This window comes from Drosophila miranda (assembly GCF_003369915.1).
Source record: "Drosophila miranda strain MSH22 chromosome Y unlocalized genomic scaffold, D.miranda_PacBio2.1 Contig_Y3_pilon, whole genome shotgun sequence".
NCBI lineage: Eukaryota > Metazoa > Arthropoda > Insecta > Diptera > Drosophilidae > Drosophila > Drosophila miranda.
Genome location: NW_022881625.1, coordinates 5,950,540 through 5,965,957, shown reverse-complemented (window position 1 = coordinate 5,965,957; position 15,418 = coordinate 5,950,540). Strand labels below are relative to the sequence as shown.

Sequence of the window (15,418 nt, the reverse complement as noted above, 5' to 3'; positions counted from 1 at the left end):
AATAAATGCTCGAAAATGTCAAATTCACTCCAAAAATAAACTATACGGATCAAGGGTATTGAGATTTGGAACATACAAAGATTATGGCAATACATATCACACCATGACTTGATCCCAAAATATAATATTAAAAAAAAATATTGTCTTCAACAAGAGCTGAAGCTTCAAAAAAAAAAATATACCAATTGTTCCGGGCAGCAGGATTTAATGACTAGCATTCTAAATCTTAAAGATTTCCACAGACATTAATACAATTTTCTTCCACTTAGCTCCTGGCACGCATATAGACCCGATGCTCCCTCATCGTTTCGGACAGAATGGACTGTGACTTGCACCAACCATTGCAGTTTTCCAGAAAGGAAACAAAAGCAAAAATTCTATATGCTGACAATAACTGAGACACAAAGTTTTGTTACTGTTGTTGTTGTATCGTGCCCCACGTTGGGCGCCACTTTTGTAATGTGTCCCGGTGTTCTGGTGTGGTAGCTTTCGAGACGCATTCCACAAACTAGACAACTTGCATAGATGTTATGGTTAGCACTGTGTGGGATCTTTCGGCTAGGGCTCGTCGGATGGGGGGGATCTTTCAGTTGTTCCAGCTAAACACATACAAGAGATTCTGGTGCTAACCTGGCCGTTAGGTGTTATACAAATCAAATCAATAGTGCCATATGCATGGCCGCACGGAGTTAGGTCTTGTAATCTCCGCGTTTACCCACCCTACCATGTTAACTCTGCTCGCCTATATATGTTCCCCCTTCCCAATACCCCTGTATAGTTATTCTACTCCAATTTCATGTTGATCAATCTTCAGTGTATTTTCATATTTTAACTCCACTCCAACTAACTACAGCAACTTAATTTTAGGGGTTTTTTTTATATATATAAAGAGGAGAAAAGTTTAGAAGAACAAATCAAATTATAAGCAAAGCGGTGTTTTTCTTTCTTTTAGTGGTAGCTTACGTTTGGTTTTCCATCGCTGCAACAGGCCTGCATGCATTGATGTGTCCTAGATTAGATTATAATGTACAAAATTTAAATGCAAAAAAAAATAATAATAATAGCAATAGTAGCTACGGTTGAATTCAGTGTGTGTGTGTGTGTGTCAATCCTTTTCCTTGAAGACATCCGATATGGATATGTCTGTGCCTATCCAGGCCACGACATAGAATTTCAGAGGCAACTGTATGTCCTCTGCCAAGGTCAAAAATAAGGTTGATCGCAAATTTTCGTTGTGCGGCAGAAGTTTGACCTCCGTTGGATAACTTTCGTCAATATTAAATTACACTGGAGAAACCGAGATCGACTGGCAAAGCTCAGACCCCTTTTGGCGAAGAAAAATTTTATCAGCCACATGTCAAAGCGGGGGGTTATGTAATTACCGTTTGGGGCTTGAAACCTTTGGAGAACCACAGATTTTTCGGCTTTTCGGCACACTGATCTTAATTTTTTGGGGCAGCTTGGCATGTGCACCCTACTTTCGACGATTTATTGATTTCAATTTTTCTTTTTTTTTTCAGACACGTGTATAACCTTTTATTCTTTTCTTTTCTTTTATCTCGCCGTACCACCAAACTGACCTTCCACAATTTAGTTCCATGGATCGAATGATCCAGCGCTTGAGCTTTGATTTTGATTCTTCATCCCATTCTAAAGCACAAGGGCTAGATAACCCACCAAGATAACCCAAAGCTCGCTCTCTCGTCAAAAGCTTTCGCTTTATTCCCGTTTATTCCCTTGCATGCAGATAAGCTACAGCTCTGTGCACACAAATAAGTCCATCCAAATATGGGCCGTCACACCTTCGCTAAGGTGTTAGTCATTTCCTTATACGTGATCTTGATAATTAGCTTGTGAAAATAACGAATTGTTTCTACCTTATCTTCATTGCCTTTTATTAGCTCAATTTGCCGATTGTAATAGTTAATTGGTCTTTCCGTGATAGCAATGTGATTTAGATTGTCTTCCTGTGCGCTATGTACAGTTGCACCAACGCTATTGGAAGCTTCTCCAAGGAGATTTTCATTAATCTTTACCCTTGATAAGGCATCAGCTACATGATTTTCTTTGCCTGGTAGATATTTCATTTTAAAATCAAACTCATTCAGTTTTATTTTCCACCTTTGTAATTTCATATTTGGCTCCTTGAGGTTGTTCAACCAAATCAAGGGTTTATGATCGCTTTGTATCTCGAATGTTCTACCGAACAGGTATGAACGGAAATACTTGGTTGCCCATACGATCGCTAATAATTCCTTTTCGATTACTGAATAGTTTATTTCATGTTCATTTAGGGTTCTGCTAGCGTAGCAGATCGGTTTGTGTTCTTGTGACAAAACCGCTCCCAATGCTATGTTACTAGCGTCGGTTGTTACCGTGAACATTTTGTCAAAGACTGAGTGTCATGGGTTTTGCTATGTTTGCAAAATTAGGAATGAATTTCCTGTAGAACCCGCACAGACCTAAGAATGACTTTATTTGTTTAGTCGTTTCTGGTATTGGAAATTTGACAATGGCAGAGATTTTGCATGGATTTGGTACTATTCCTTCAGTAGTGACTACATGACCTAGGAATTCAGTTTCCTTTTTCATGAATTCACATTTATCCATTTGTAGCTTCAAGTTGGCGTCTCTCAACTTTCCAAATACTCTCCTTAGTGACAACAAGTGTTCTTCCAATGAAGTGGAAAATATAATGATGTCATCTAAGTATACAAAGCAATCTTTGAAGATTAACTCTTCTAGCAGATGTTCATACATCTTTGGAAGGTAGCTGGGGCAGTGGTTAGCCCAAAGGGCATACGAGTGAACTCGTAATGTCCATGCTTAGTGGAGAACGCAGTTTTGGGGATTGAGCTAGGTTCCATGGGTATTTGATGGAAACCTTTTGCTAAATCGATTGTCGTAAAATACTGACATTTACCTAGTTTGTCTAGGATTTCATCCATTCGTGGAGTTGGGAATTTGTCCTTAACTGTTATTTCATTTAGACTTCTATAGTCTACTACCATTCGATATTTTTGCTTTCCTGAAGCATCTATCTTCTTCGGAATCATAGATATGGGCGAGCAGTAAGGAGAATTCGACTTTCGAATTATTCCCTGCCTGATCATATCTTTGATTTGCTGGTTTACCTCCTGATCATGTATCTGGGCATATTTGTATGGTCGTCTGTAGACCGGGTCTTCATGTTGAGTTTTGATCTCGTGCTTGATTGTACTTGTGAAAGTCAAATTGTCACCTTCTCTGTACTGCACATCCTTAAACTTATATAAGACCTTCTTTAACTCTTCCCTCTCTTCGTCGTTTAAGAGTTCCAATCTTAATTGATTACATTCCCTTAATTCACTGTCTAGAGCGGAAGCGAAGTATTGATCTCCCTCTGGAGATGGGTCAAGGCACTTAGGTGCGATCTTCTCTTCTTTTGTAGAGGGATCAGTGCACTTCTGTGCGGTCTTGCCGGCTTCAATAGCTTCTCCACTCTGAATGATTGGGTACGACCTAGCTCCTAGTGTTACAGTGTCATTTCTGTAATCGATGACGGCTTTACTTGCCATCAAGTATTCTCTTCCTAATAAAATATCATAATTTTCGGAAAAGTTATGTATGTAGAACTTTTGTTCGGACGGACATGTTTTGTTCGCATTCCTCATTATACTCTTAGTTAAACGGACAGGTCCATTGATGGTATGGACCGTAAGGTTATCGTCTTTTATCTCGGAATCTGTATAATTTTCTTTCATGATGTTGATCGATGATCCCGAGTCAGCGATACACCTTAATATTCTTTTATTAATGGTAATGTTTATATAGGGTCCTCCTCGGTTTCTTCCGAGGCGGCTTGATGAAAATTTACGTCCATCTTTGTTTTGCCACTCTGGCTCTCCCTCCCTCTTTTAGTAGGTTGGTTGGGTCCACTCCCACTAGCTTGGTTTTGAGATATTTGCTGATTGAATGGATTCTGAGCCCTACCTTGATTCAAGGAATTTTTGAACTCATTGTATAGTCCAGGATTTTGGGAATTTTGATTTTGATTTGTTCGATTAGTCTGACCTGTTCCAGATGAACTCTGAGTTTGATTGTGATAGTTAGTAGTATTATAATTTGGATAATAGTTTCCAACATTCTTTCGATTTGATTGAGACGATTTCGATTGATCTTTATTTGTACCTGAATCTGTTGTACTAGCTTCGTACAATCCTTCTTCTTGTGCTGCCTTCTTAAGATTAGACAATGTGGTAATATCTTTTCTTGCTAAGGTCATGAACATTCTGTCAGGAAGTTTTCGAGTAATGACATCTTTAATTGTGTTGTTCAAAGCGTTTTTATAAATGACATTATTTTCTGGTATGTTTTCTAAGTTTAGCTTATTGTTTATTAATAATGCTTTTATCTCTAATTCTTCTATAAACTTACGAAGACTGCCGTTGAATCTGGTGGAGTTCTTCATATGGTGTGTGATTTTTGAACTCGTTGATCAGCGCCGTCTTCAGTTCGAGCCACGTGTTGGGTTGTATCATTTGCGATATGCGTTGTGCCTCTCCTGACAGTTGGATCTCGGTCGCTCCAAATAGGATCCTTTGTTGGCGAAGATCTTCAGTTGGATACAATCCGCATACATATTCGATTCGTTTGATAAATGAGCTTAGTTGTCCAGATGAACCGTCATAGGCAGGTATTTGTCTGATCGACAGTAGTGCCTGGTTCAAGTGAATTTCGCTCAATGATAGTGGTGGTAACGCCATGTTGTTGGTGTTAATTGGGTTTTGTTTTGTTTTCAGTAGTTTTTAACTTTATTTTGGTTCACTTGTAAGTTTTTTGATTTTGTATTTAGTGTTTCACTGTTCTTGGTGGATCACTATCTCCGCTTACTTCAGTTCACTTAATTTTAGTTTTGCAAATCGTATGTGCTCGTAACACATAGGTTCTTTGGCGGATTTCACAATATTATTAACGATTCCGGAATTACGTGATCACAGTAATTAGAAATTACACATGCTGACCATTACCGAAATATAGGAGTTAATTTTAAACGAAATCCTACCGACTGCGCCAGTTAAATATCCGCAACTCGAAATTTAGTTTTTAAAAAAGATTTTATTTTTAATACTTAATTTCTTTATGTCACAAGATTGGTTGAATTCCCCGACTTAACTTTACGTCTGCTTGTCTCAAACGGAACTGATCTCTCTGCTGCTGGCTAGTTTCCATGAGCCCTTCTCTTGGAACTCCCGACTCTGGCTTCGGGCGTTGCTTTCCTCGGCTGCATCTTCGTGTCGGTGGCGTACGTGCCTGGATCGATATTTGGGGATGCGTCGGCTTTGATGAAAGGCATCCACTGCTGGCGATCGGTGTTGCATTACATGACGGAGCTAGGAATATGATACTCCTTGGTTTTAATTCTAGCTTTGATTGGTCCTCATGAGTGGCGTGATTCTAAAGAATCGATTTCTCGAGAGTGGCGTGATTCTAATGTTGATGAAACAATGTGGTCCATTGTTTATATTATGGGGGGCCCTATCTTGGAGTATGGGAAGAAACAGTTATTGATTCTTGAGTGGGGTCCTGTTACTTGTGTGGATGGGGTGGATGAATTGTACATAAACATAATGTGTATGGGATGTGGGGAATTATGGATATGTCACTATATATATTTATTTATTCCCGAGTAAACACGTCCGCTTTAATCAATCGATTCTCAGTCAATAACTCCAGCACAACTTCTGCAAGTTCAGCTAAGCGGTACCGAACCAAAAGCTCGAAGATCGGATGATATTTGGAGACTTTAACTGCATAATCGGATGATCTTAGAAACTTTAACTGTAAAATCGGATGATCTTTCGCCCAATTGAGCGACATTTTGGTCAAGCTTTTAATCTATGCTCTCCCTACGCTACGCTACTCTCTTGGGTCAAGGTGAGCGTGACGGTGAAATCGTCAAGGTGAAATGCGTGCGCTGCGCGCCGACTCTCTTTAGAAAGCTTTTCGGAAAGCTTGCAGCTTACGACCAAAAGAAAACTGTGCTTATCCGTGATGTTCCATACTCTTTCCCCAAATTCGGCCCGTACACCACAGTTGAAGACGTAATTGTTCTTACAATGAGACTTAAACTGAAGAAGGCCATTTACTAAGGTTTAAGCTGAATATCTTTACAGTGATAGACTCCTAAGTTTTTCTTATCTTCGCTAGCTAATTGGTAATACATTGTCCCCACTCGGCGAATAACCTTGGCTGATATAAACACAGGCGCCAGCTTAGCGCTGAACTTTTTTAAAGCGTTGCTCTGACAAAAAATCCGGGCATACACGACGTCTCCAACTTTAAGTTGACGGACCCGGCTACGTAAGTTGTATGTCCTCGCATTCTGCTCGTGTGATTCAGCTACCTTTTGCTGAGCGGCTTGTCGACATACTTGTACTACATCTGGATATTCGACTCTGGTGTCATCCGATAGGAGATTTAGTCGTCTGAGTAGTTCATAATCCTTTCCGTTAAGAATCATATTCTGCCCAAATGCAAGAAAATACGGCGAATACCCTGGGCTTCTATGGATATTGGCTCGTTACGCCGCACTAATTTCAGGTAACTTGTTGTCCCAATTAGTATGATCTTTGCCGACGTACGCTCTTATAGCCGCTAACACGGATCGGTTTAACCGTTCACTGGCATTGGCTTGCGGTGAGTATATTGCAGTGCAACGGTGAGTTACCCCGAATCTGGTAAGAAATGACTTGAAATTCCCAGAGACAAACTGCGAACCATTATCGGTGAGTATAGTCTCAGGGACCCCGAAAGTACTAAATAACATATTTTCTAGGAAGTCACACACCTTACTTGAGGTAAACTTCTTGAGCGGACATAAGAAATGAAATTTGGTGTTGTGATCTACGATTATTAAGAAACCAATATTCCCTTGCTTGGAACGCGGATACGGGCCCAACAAATCCAGATAAAGCTTTTGAAAAGGTCTTTCTGAATTCATTGGCTTACCCATTGGTGGTCTTAAGACGACATTAGCACTTTTGGTCAGGCGACAAACGTCGCATTGTGATACATAGGCTCGTATTTGTGTAACCATTTTTGGCCAAAACAGGTACCTTTTCACTTTTTCAACGGTTTTCCCAATACCACTGTGGGAAGCGTCTGGGGGGTCATGAGCCCTGGAAATTATATCGCTGGTAAGACCTGATGGAATCCAAAGCTTCCAAGTTTGTTTATCTGCTATCGCGTCCCCTGAGGATGGTTCGGTTCTTTTATACACCAAATTATCGTCAACCTTCAAATCGGGTAACTTAAGTTGATTGAGCCTTATGTGTTCTATTAGATCCATGTATTCTTTCGATTTAAACTCTGTAGAAGTAAGGTCGACTATGGGTCCGTTGCCGTTCAACTCTCGTACCTCGGGCTCATCTTGGCGTGACAACGCGTCGGCCACTACGTTTTCGGACCCTTTACGATGTGCTATTTGAAAATTAAATCCCTGTAATTTTATAGCCCAGCGGGCCAAGCGACCTGACAAATCTTTTTGCCTCATAAGCCATTGTAGGGACGCATGGTCCGTTATAACTTGGAAATCCTGTCCTTCTACGTAAGCTCTAAACTTCTTTATTCCTTTAATCACTGCCAAGCACTCGAAATCGGTGACCGAATAGTTTCTTTGCGCCTTGGAAAGTTTCTCGGACATAAAAGCTATAGGTAACTCTATCCCTTCCTCGTTTAATTGAGCTAGTACGCAGCTCAAACCAAAAGTGCTTGCGTCACATATTAACAAAAAGGGTGTCTTAAAATCGGTGGTGACAAGGCGTGGTAGCTATCAACTGGTCTTGCCGCAAATTTCCCTGGCAAATAATGCAAAACGAGTCTTGGTTAATCAATGCCGAAGCTACATTTTCATTACTACGGTGGACCGCCATGATTTGTATGAATTTCTTAATATTAATAAATAAAAAAAAATAATAATAATGAAAATAAAATTATGAAACTAATATGCAAATATGAGTTAATGAATATGAAATTTTTCTTATTTCCGTCGGTAAATAATTAATATTTTCGCCCTCTCCAGGCATGATCTAGGTGGTCTACTACTAACTGTACGTTTCCATTTGAATAGTTGAGTAATTAAGTTGGGTATGTTGGCCAGTTCTATTACCAGTTTCGAAGGTATAAGTCCGGATAATGGACAGTCTCTACTTATCATAAATAGACGATCGTGATTCCTAAAATCTGTGAATTTTTCCTAACACAAACTAGAATTTGATAAAGGAATCTCTACAGCCAAGCTCGAGATAATTTAATGAATATAACTTTGAGTCGGGGTATCCGTCTTTTGAATAACTCCCGCAGTTCCCTAAGTCAACATCTTTAGTTATCTCGTTGGTGGAGTCCTATATCGTGATATTAGCATATTGTAACTACCTATATAAGCTAGTCCATCCGGCGTAAGAGACAACAGATTATACATAGGTCGACTTTTCCAACCATGAAAAATAGTCGTAGATTCCGTAGGCAACAGCTGTCGTACTCCCACCCGGAGAGATCTATCAGTATGGCATTACCAGAGAATTATTGTTTTGGATGGAATATAGAGCTATGGTGGAGCCTAGCCCCAGAATGACATGCCTCTGGTACTAAAGTTAAGTACGAGAGATCATGTCCCTTCGGGCCCCACGTTGGGCGCCAATTATGTAGCGTGCTGGTGTGGGATAGCTGTCGTTAACCCATACTAGTATGAAGAGATTTCGTGTGCACCTCTAGCTATGATCTGACTAAGCTCGCCGGATTGTCGGGGTTCGTTCTACTCTCTCCTATCACATACTGACACACACTCGCATAATGTTTTAGGTGCACATTTAAAAATTAAAAAAAAGAAGAACCAAACATAAAACTAACAACAGAATCCAGGTTTAACCGGAGCAAGGAATTGGTTATGGGACTAACAAGTTGGTTGTGGAAAGTGTGGACATACTTATCAATTACTCTACTCAAATGATGAGAAACTCCGGTGTTAGTGAGAATCTCTATCTTCTCTACCCTCCCAACCTATGCTATACAGGTAACCTGACCGTATTGACCCTTGAATAACGTTAAACAGTTATCATCCCACCACCTTGATCATGCCTTTCTTAGGACGGACTCCTGAATTTAGAACATATTATGGTTGTACTTCAAAATCAATATCATTATATATATATTTCAATAAATCCCTAATCATATAATTAAATTCTTGGAGGGGGGTTTTCTTAACTTATAATTAAATTCATTTTTTTTTTTTTTTTTGCTGTGTCTTGATAGCTTAATAAAGAATTAAGAAGAAATATTAGGAAAAATAAAGATTTAAAAATGACCATCATATATGGGTAAGAGATTCTAAAGGGGTGAGAGGTACCAATACATTATGGTTACGGATATATAAAGGTGATATCAATAGAAAAATATATGTAACACGCAGGTTACTTCCCAGCTCAGTGCATATATGTACTTGTTCTTATTTACAAACTCACAGCGCTTTTGGAAGGCTAGTACCGTTTATTCCATCCGTGATCGTTGAGCTCAATGATGACGTTGGTGTATACTTCTAAGAAAAAGAAAAGATATTTAATACGAGTATATATGCACGTGAGCGTACTAGAGTGTACTGCTTTGTAATCTCAAGAAAAATTAATGTTGCTCTCATACCTATAAAACTATAAAACTGTATACATCGTGTGACGAAAGAGAATGGTTTTAGCCTGGCACATAAAATCTAGAGGAAAAAGGGGCGTGTGTAACATCATCGAGTAACTACGATCCTCTATTGACTTGGTCGAGAGACATGTCAGCTGAGTAGGACTGCGCCTCCGGAAGAATCCAACAATAATGCAATCAATTCGAGTTCATTATTGGGTGTCGCTGGCGCAGCTAAATCAGTTGACGATGGGGTACATTAGCTCCTTAGCTTGACTTCAGGTTGCCGATCCGATTCGACGTCGGTCTGCGGACTACACTTTCATTGGAGGCTCGATAACGGGTGACATCAATGACGCCAAAAAAATAAAGTTCCGGAGGCGCCCCTTGGTTTTCGCCGTGCATCCACACGGTTGTTGAGGCTTTCGACAGACAACGCCAAGCTGCAGGTCTCGCTGTTCGGTGTTTTCCCGCGGGTTCACTACTTGTCTTTTCGATCCTATGCACTCCTATGCAACTGATGATCGCCCGAGCAGTACCGTGGCTACGGGCCGCCGTCCTATAACACAAATTCTTATATATATATATTACCACGAACACTTTCCAAACTAATCACGGGCATACCAGCTAGGTTTTTCTTTACACTGCTTTCCTGGGTAAATCTCCTGATTCTCGGTCTTAATTGAAACTCAACTCAAGAGGTATGGCGTAGATGCCAGAACTGTTCGTTGGCTAAATATTTATATATAGTGACATATCCATAATTCCCCACATCCCATACACATTATGTTTATGTACAATTCATCCACCCTATCCACACAAGTAACAGGACCCCACTCAAGAATCAATAACTGTTTCTTCCCATACTCCAAGCTAGGGCCCCCCATAATATAAACAATGGACCACATTGTTTCATCAAAATTAGAATCACGCCACTCTCGAGAAACCGATTCTTTAGAACCACGCCCCTCATGAGGACCAATCAAAGCTAGACATAAACCCAAGGAGTATCACATTCCTAGCTCCGTCATGTAATGCAACACCGATCGCCAGCAGTGGATGCCTTTCATCAAAGCCGACGCATCCCCAAATATCGATCCAGGCACGTACGCCACCGACACGAAGATGCAGCCGAGGAAAGCAACGCCCGAAGCCAGAGTCGGGAGTTCCAAGAGAAGGGCTCATGGAAACTAGCCAGCAGCAGAGAGATCAGTTCCGTTTGAGACAAGCAGACGTAAAGTTAAGTCGGGGAATTCAACCAATCTTGTGTCATAAAGAAATTAAGTATTAAAAATAAAATCTTTTTTAAAAACTAAATTTCGAGTTGCGGATATTTAACTGGCGCAGTCGGTAGGATTTCGTTTAAAATTAACTCCTATATTTCGGTAATGGTCAGCATGTGTAATTTCTAATTACTGTGATCACGTAATTCCGGAATCGTTAATAATATTGTGAAATCCGCCAAAGAACCTATGTGTTACGAGCACATACGATTTGCAAAACTAAAATTAAGTGAACTGAAGTAAGCGGAGATAGTGATCCACCAAGAACAGTGAAACACTAAATACAAAATCAAAAAACTTACAAGTGAACCAAAATAAAGTTAAAAACTACTGAAAACAAAACAAAACCCAATTAACACCAACAACATGGCGTTACCACCACTATCATTGAGCGAAATTCACTTGAACCAGGCACTGCTGTCGATCAGACAAATACCTGCCTATGACGGTTCATCTGGACAACTAAGCTCATTTATCAAACGAATCGAATATGTATGCGGATTATATCCAACTGAAGATCTTCGCCAACAAAGGATCCTATTTGGAGCGACCGAGATCCAACTGTCAGGAGAGGCACAACGCATATCGCAAATGATACAACCCAACACGTGGCTCGAACTGAAGACGGCGCTGATCAACGAGTTCAAAAATCACACACCATATGAAGAACTCCACCAGATTCAACGGCAGTCTTCATAAGTTTATAGAAGAATTAGAGATAAAAGCATTATTAATAAACAATAAGCTAAACTTAGAAAACATACCAGAAAATAAAGTCATTTATAAAAACGCTTTGAACAACACAATTAAAGATGTCATTACTCGAAAACTTCCTGACAGAATGTTCATGACCTTAGCAAGAAAAGATATTACCACATTGTCTAATCTTAAGAAGGCAGCACAAGAAGAAGGATTGTACGAAGCTAGTACAACAGATTCAGGTACAAATAAAGGTCAATCGAAATCGTCTCAATCAAATCGAAAGAATGTTGGAAACTATTATCCAAATTATAATACTACTAACTATCACAATCAAACTCAGAGTTCATCTGGAACAGGTCAGACTAATCGAACAAATCAAAATCAAAATTCCCAATATCCTGGATTATACAATGAGTTCAAAAATTCCTTGAATCAAGGTAGGGCTCAGAATCCATTCAATCAGCAAATATCTCAAAACCAAGCTAGTGGGAGTGGACCCAACCAACCTACTAAAAGAGGGAGGGAGAGCCATAGTGGCCAAACGAAGATGGACGTAAATTTTCATCAAGCCGCCTCGGAAGAAACCGAGGAGGACCCTATATAAACATTACCATTAATAAAAGAATATTAAGGTGTATGTTGACTCGGGATCATCGATCAACATCATGAAAGAAAATTATACAGATTCCGAGATAACCTTACGGTCCATACCATCAATGGACCTGTCCGTTTAACTAAGAGTATAATGAGGAATGCGAACAAAACATGTCCGTCCGAACAAAAGTTCTACATACATAACTTTTCCGAAAATTATGATATTTTATTAGGAAGAGAATACTTGATGGCAAGTAAAGCCGTCATCGATTACAGAAATGACACTGTAACACTAGGAGCTAGGTCGTACCCAATCATTCAGAGTGGAGAAGCTATTGAAGCCGGCAAGACCGCACAGAAGTGCACTGATCCCTCTACAAAAGAAGAGAAGATCGCACCTAAGTGCCTTGACCCATCTCCAGAGGGAGATCAATACTTCGCTTCCGCTCTAGACAGTGAATTAAGGGAATGTAATCAATTAAGATTGGAACACTTAAACGACGAAGAGAGGGAAGAGTTAAAGAAGGTCTTATATAAGTTTAAGGATGTGCAGTACAGAGAAGGTGACAATTTGACTTTCACAAGTACAATCAAGCACGAGATCAAAACTCAACATGAAGACCCGGTCTACAGACGACCATACAAATATGCCCAGATACATGATCAGGAGGTAAACCAGCAAATCAAAGATATGATCAGGCAGGGAATAGTTCGAAAGTCGAATTCTCCTTACTGCTCGCCCATATCTATGATTCCGAAGAAGATAGATGCTTCAGGAAAGCAAAAATATCGAATGGGAGTAAACCATAGAAATCTTAATGAAATAACAGTTAAGGACAAATTCCCAACTCCACGAATGGATGAAATCCTAGACAAACTAGGTAAATGTCAGTATTTTACGACAATCGATTTAGCAAAAGGTTTCCATCAAATACCCATGGAACCTAGCTCAATCCCCAAAACTGCGTTCTCCACTAAGCATGGACATTACGAGTTCACTCGTATGCCCTTTGGGCTAACCACTGCCCCAGCTACCTTCCAAAGATGTATGAACAATCTGCTAGAAGAGTTAATCTTCAAAGATTGCTTTGTATACTTAGATGACATCATTATATTTTCCACTTCATTGGAAGAACACTTGTTGTCACTAAGGAGAGTATTTGGAAAGTTGAGAGACGCCAACTTGAAGCTACAAATGGATAAATGTGAATTCATGAAAAAGGAAACTGAATTCCTAGGTCATGTAGTCACTACTGAAGGAATAGTACCAAATCCATGCAAAATCTCTGCCATTGTCAAATTTCCAATACCAGAAACGACTAAACAAATAAAGTCATTCTTAGGTCTGTGCGGGTTCTACAGGAAATTCATTCCTAATTTTGCAAACATAGCGAAACCCATGACACTCAAACTAAAGAAAGGAGCTGTCATAGACCACAAGGAAGAAAAGTACGTCGAGGCATTTGAGAGACTAAAAGGACTCATCACCTCAGACCCTATCCTTGCGTTCCCAGACTTTGACAAAATGTTCACGGTAACAACCGACGCTAGTAACATAGCATTGGGAGCGGTTTTGTCACAAGAACACAAACCGATCTGTTACGCTAGCAGAACCCTAAATGAACATGAAATAAACTATTCAGTCATCGAAAAGGAATTATTAGCGATCGTATGGGCAACCAAGTATTTCCGTTCATACCTGTTCGGTAGAACATTCGAGATACAAAGCGATCATAAACCCTTGATTTGGTTGAACAACCTCAAGGAGCCAAATATGAAATTACAAAGGTGGAAAATAAAACTGAATGAGTTTGATTTTAAAATGAAATATCTACCAGGCAAAGAAAATCATGTAGCTGATGCCTTATCAAGGGTAAAGATTAATGAAAATCTCCTTGGAGAAGCTTCCAATAGCGTTGGTGCAACTGTACATAGCGCACAGGAAGACAATCTAAATCACATTGCTATCACGGAAAGACCAATTAACTATTACAATCGGCAAATTGAGCTAATAAAAGGCAATGAAGATAAGGTAGAAACAATTCGTTATTTTCACAAGCTAATCATCAAGATCACGTATAAGGAAATGACTAACACCTTAGCGAAGGTGTGACGGCCCATATTTGGATGGACTTATTTGTGTGCACAGAGCTGTAGCTTATCTGCATGCAAGGGAATAAACGGGAATAAAGCGAAAGCTTTTGACGAGAGAGCGAGCTTTGGGTTATCTTGGTGGGTTATCTAGCCCTTGTGCTTTAGAATGGGATGAAGAATCAAAATCAAAGCTCAAGCGCTGGATCATTCGATCCATGGAACTAAATTGTGGAAGGTCAGTTTGGTGGTACGGCGAGATAAAAGAAAAGAAAAGAATAAAAGGTTATACACGTGTGTGAAAAAAAAAGAAAAATTGAAATCAATAAATCGTCGAAAGTAGGGTGCACATGCCAAGCTGCCCCAAAAAATTAAGATCAGTGTGCCGAAAAGCCGAAAAATCTGTGGTTCTCCAAAGATAAACCCGGTTTCAAGCCCAAAACGGTAATTACATAACCCCCCGCTTTGACATGTGGCTGATAAAATTTTTCTTCGCCAAAAGGGGTCTGAGCTTTGCCAGTCGATCTCGGTTTCTCCAGTGTAATTTAATATTGACGAAAGTTATCCAACGGAGGTCAAACTTCTGCCGCACAACGAAAATTTGCGATCAACCTTATTTTTGACCTTGGCAGAGGACATACAGTTGCCTCTGAAATTCTATGTCGTGGCCTGGATAGGCACAGACATATCCATATCGGATGTCTTCAAGGAAAAGGATTGACACACACACACACACACTGAATTCAACCGTAGCTACTATTGCTATTATTATTATTTTTTTTGCATTTAAATTTTGTACATTATAATCTAATCTAGGACACATCAATGCATGCAGGCCTGTTGCAGCGATGGAAAACCAAACGTAAGCTACCACTAAAAGTAAGAAAAACACCGCTTTGCTTATAATTTGATTTGTTCTTCTAAACTTTTCTCCTCTTTATATATATAAAAAAAACCCCTAAAATTAAGTTGCTGTAACTGTAGATAAATAAGATGTTATGAAGATTTGAGGTGATGCTGAGGATGGTTGTTAGTTGGAGTGGAGTTAAAATATGAAAATACACTGAAGATTGATCAACATGAAA

At 39.7% G+C, this 15,418-nt stretch overlaps 2 long non-coding RNA genes across 4 annotated transcripts; one reads left to right on the top strand and one right to left on the bottom strand.

The window, feature by feature from the left end:
- Nucleotides 1-406: 406 nt before the first annotated feature.
- On the bottom strand, nucleotides 407-1,401 carry LOC117194731. 2 transcript variants are annotated; one of them, XR_004474896.1, is made up of 3 exons: nucleotides 1,078-1,374; nucleotides 964-1,009; nucleotides 407-630 (listed from the first exon to the last, which is right to left on the bottom strand). It is a non-coding gene; the product is annotated as an uncharacterized LOC117194731 (long non-coding RNA). The 2 variants fall into 2 exon arrangements; XR_004474895.1 differs by adding an exon at nucleotides 1,383-1,401 and having other exon boundaries at nucleotides 414-630; nucleotides 964-1,324.
- Nucleotides 1,402-14,778: 13,377 nt separating this feature from the next.
- Nucleotides 14,779-15,418, top strand: LOC117194730. 2 transcript variants are annotated; one of them, XR_004474894.1, is made up of 3 exons: nucleotides 14,779-15,082; nucleotides 15,150-15,195; nucleotides 15,303-15,418. It is a non-coding gene; the product is annotated as an uncharacterized LOC117194730 (long non-coding RNA). The 2 variants fall into 2 exon arrangements; XR_004474893.1 differs by having other exon boundaries at nucleotides 14,779-15,195.